Source organism: Galeopterus variegatus, unplaced genomic scaffold (genome assembly GCF_000696425.1).
Source record: "Galeopterus variegatus unplaced genomic scaffold, G_variegatus-3.0.2 Scaffold45071, whole genome shotgun sequence".
NCBI classification, from domain to species: Eukaryota; Metazoa; Chordata; class Mammalia; order Dermoptera; family Cynocephalidae; genus Galeopterus; species Galeopterus variegatus.
Genome location: NW_007771182.1, coordinates 1,456 through 5,431, shown reverse-complemented (window position 1 = coordinate 5,431; position 3,976 = coordinate 1,456). Strand labels below are relative to the sequence as shown.

The 3,976-nt window shown below is 38.2% G+C and overlaps 1 non-coding gene across 1 annotated transcript; it reads right to left on the bottom strand.

Moving 5' to 3' along the window:
- Positions 1 to 2,757: 2,757 nt before the first annotated feature.
- On the bottom strand, positions 2,758 to 2,831 carry TRNAI-GAU. The gene has a single exon. It is a non-coding gene; the product is annotated as a tRNA-Ile (tRNA).
- Between the last annotated feature and the right edge of the window lie 1,145 nt (positions 2,832 to 3,976).

Below are 3,976 nucleotides of genomic sequence, written 5' to 3'. Positions count from 1 at the left end.
TCTGGCTGCGACAGCACTGACAGCCCACAGGATGAGAACGTGCTTCAAAGGAACTGAGGTCGCTACCTGTGTTTTTTATTTTCACCGTCTCCTCATCCCTCTTTCAAAGACCCCCAACTCGACTGGAGCTAGTCTCCAGCACAAGGTCAAGGGTCTGGATCCCTATACAGGCCAACTGCCAAAAATGAAACACACACACACACACACACACATATACTTCAGGGTATTGTGTTCTGAATCCTGACAGGAGAAAGGAGAGTATTCTATGTGAAAGAAAATGTGAGCTATTTTCTAGAGATCTGTGGATGCAAAAAGTCTGATCTCTTATTGAGTAGGGCATTGCAGTACTGCTTTTTGTTGGCATCTCCTTAAATGCAAGGACTGTTTCATTCCTATGTTCTCAAAGTTTATCCCAGTACCTGGCATAAAACAGAAATTCAATATATGTTTGGTGAATTATTAGATGAATGAATGGATAGATATATAAATAGATGGATGGAGAAATAGATGAATGAATTGATGGGTCAATGGATAAATGGATTAATGGATCAAAGGATGAATGAGTAGGTAGATAATAAAAATCCATGGATCCAGCTGCTTTCTGTTTAAATAACTGGGCTCTGATACATTATAACCATAAAGATTTTGGATCCCTGTACCAGCCAGCTGCAAAAAAACCCCAAAAAAACAAAAACAATTATAACCATAAAGATGATTCTTTACCCAGTGAATCAAAAGATAGATAATTTTGACCCACAGATAAAAGAATATTTTTTAAAAGACTATAAGAAATCTTAACCTCCCTTTACGCCACTTCAACAGGAGTAGTCACTGGAAAACTTTCTACCTTGGAAGCTAAAGTTCCCTGTTGTGCAATTCAAAACTAAAAAGGGAAACAAGATCCGATTATTAATTTCTTGGTCTGATCTTTATGTATTCGGTATTCAGTAGGGAAAATGGCAATTATTCTCATATAAATGAGGTAAGTCAAAATACCGTGTTCTAACAATTCTATGACACTCATTTTCTCCTCATTTTAATATCTCTGAAATAAAGATGTGTCATAATCAATGGACTTTTAGTACTGTGTCATAGTTTAACTGGCAACATTTTTTCTTTCCTGGTGACATTTTTTAGTCATGTATTTTACAAGCGTAAGTATCCTAGAGCTATGAAATAAGATAAATGATTGGCTCAAATCTCAAACCTAGTCCATGGTAGAACTAGAATTGGAACTAAGGTTACCTCTGTTTTAACTAGTATTTTAACGAGCAGGCGACATCTTCACTAAAAAATGAAGCCCTTCTAGTATTTTAAAGAGCAGGCGACATCTTCACTAAAAATTGAAGCCCTTTTCAAATTCCTTTTATACCATACCGTATAAATTTAAAGGAACAATTATCCTCCTCTACATACCTCTCATTTGATATTAGAAGGGAAGAAATGTTGAGTTTCAGAGACACTATCTTATGACAAGTTTCTCATAGCTGGGACCTCACTTAATGTTGCCAGATACAGCAAATAACAATACAGAAATGGCTCACACATTGCATGGGACATACTTAACTAAAAAATAACGTATTGTTTATCTGAAATTAATATTTACCTGGGCACCCTGTATTTAATCTGGCAGCCTTAACCTTAACTAATCCTGAGAAAGAAGGAGAGCAACAGACTGGTTTGGACTTTCCACAAGATTCTCAGAGACCAGAATACCAGGCTAGAGGAGCTGGGCAGGGAGCTGTGAGCTGCTCTAGTTAACCAGGCATGGAGGTCCTCTGGACACTGTAGACCCTGGATATGGGAGCACCCCTGAAGCAGCTCTTAAGATCCATATTAGAAGTATTCAAATATGCATTTTCTTTGAACGCCAACTGTAAAGCTACTTGACCGTGCCAGTTGTCAAGCTGCCCGTAATCCTGCCAACTGGGCCAATTGTTGAGCTAGGGCTGGGTCTGGTGCTCACAGACTCCTCAAGCCCATTGTCCAGATTGCGTCACAAACCCTTCACATGCCAGGCTGGGTCACCAGACCCCTCACACGCAGGTCTATGAGCTAGGTAACCAGCCAAAAGGTCCTTGAAAGCTGTGGATTGGAAAGCATGGATGCATGGAGCAGTATCTTCCCGAGGCAGTCGCCAGCCAAGGTGGCGGCACCACGCATGGGCACCAACTCCACCCACACAATTTGTTTACTGAACAACTCCCAACTGGGCTGAGGCAAGAGGGCCTGATTAAATTGTGCTATTTTCCCAACACCAACTTGCATACTATTAAATATTGGCTGACGCCAAATATCACCAACTTAAATGAACTTCTGGGGTAGGTTGTTTTTTTTAAAAAATTTACAGCCTGAATGGAATTAAAAAGCAAAATAAAAATAAATACATTTTTAAAAGGTCATTTTATTTAATGTGATGAATGATGATAATCTAATAATTCTGCAAATATTAAAATTGTTTCACATATAATCTTTTATTCTGCCATTCATTCTTATTTAAAATTATATAAACATTTCTTGGCTCAAAAAGGACAGAATGTTCTTTCTAAAGTTGTCTGTAAAAAAATCTTTGGGCTGGCCAGTTTGCTTAGTTGGTTAGAGTGTGGTGCTGATTACACCACGTTCCAGGGTTTGATCCCTGTACTGGCCAGTTGTAAAAAAAAAAAAGAAAGAAAGACAGGCATTCTCTCTTAATATGTTCCTATTAGCTGCTAATCTATTTTCTTGCCAATCTATTTGATTTTTATTTTTGGCAGCTGGCCAGTAAAGGGATCGAACCCTGAACCTTGGTATTATCAGTACTATGCTCTAACCAACTGAGCTAACTGGCCAGCCTTATTTGAAAGTTTTTAATAATTGATTTTGTACTTAAATTCACAGCTTTCACAATCATTAATTATAGTAGCACTTTCAACTGTTGCATTAATAAATATATTTTTAAACTTTAACTTACTGTCAAAAGACAAAATTATAACAAATTTAGTTTAAAGACCTTAATCGGATTTTATTTGTGATTCTAGAGTTGGGCAAGATCTCATTCTATAAAGTGTAAATAGTGTTCTGATAAGCTGAGCAGAGGAGGCTGGCTTTATAGACAGAAAAGGGCTGAGGAAAGCAGAAACAACAAAAAGCAGACTGGTCGTTTCAAGTTAAAGTTTCAAGCAGAGGTGCTTATGCTGGCTAAAACTGGTTTGTTTGGGGATTTGCTATTATCTCTTTCTCCTGATTTTTTGGGAGATCAGATAAACAACTTAGTTTTGTCTTGGTAGTGTGGAACTTTAGTATGAGTGACTCCAGTTTGGTTTGTTCTGTTGGGCCTAGTGCAAGAGCTCAGTCCAAACGAATGACCTTCTATAAATTTTATTGATAGAATTTTAACATATAAAGTTCATAAAGAGATTTTTCTCTCTAGGTCACATCTAAATGGTCTAGATGCTTACCTGTATTCAAAAATGAATATTCAGACATTAACAATAAATCTGAAAGAATGGCTTGCCTGTTTTAACTTTTTTCTTTATACATTCAGAGTGTGGTCCTGCCCCAGCAGCATCTTCTGTGAGGAATACACAGGCTCCAAGCACCCCTGTTCCCCACCACTTAGAGTCAGAATCTCTGAGGGTGGGGCTGTGTTTTAACCAGCTCTCCAAGAGTTTAGTATGCACACTGAAATTTGACAAGTCCTGGCCTTGCAAAATAAACACCTGGCAGGTGGTCAGAAATGCAGAATCTCTGGCCCACCCCAGACCTAGGGAATAAGAATCTGCATTTTATAAAGATGCCCACGTGATTTGTGTGCACATTAAATATTGTGTTTCATCATAACTGTCTCTATCCAGCTAACACTGATGGGACTGACCACTGGACCTGATTCAAGACTCTTTCTTGGTCAGTGACATATGGGCATTAATTCAACCAACCATGAGCAGACATATATCTTCTATTATTGCATTTTGTCCATAGTGCTCCTTTTCAATCC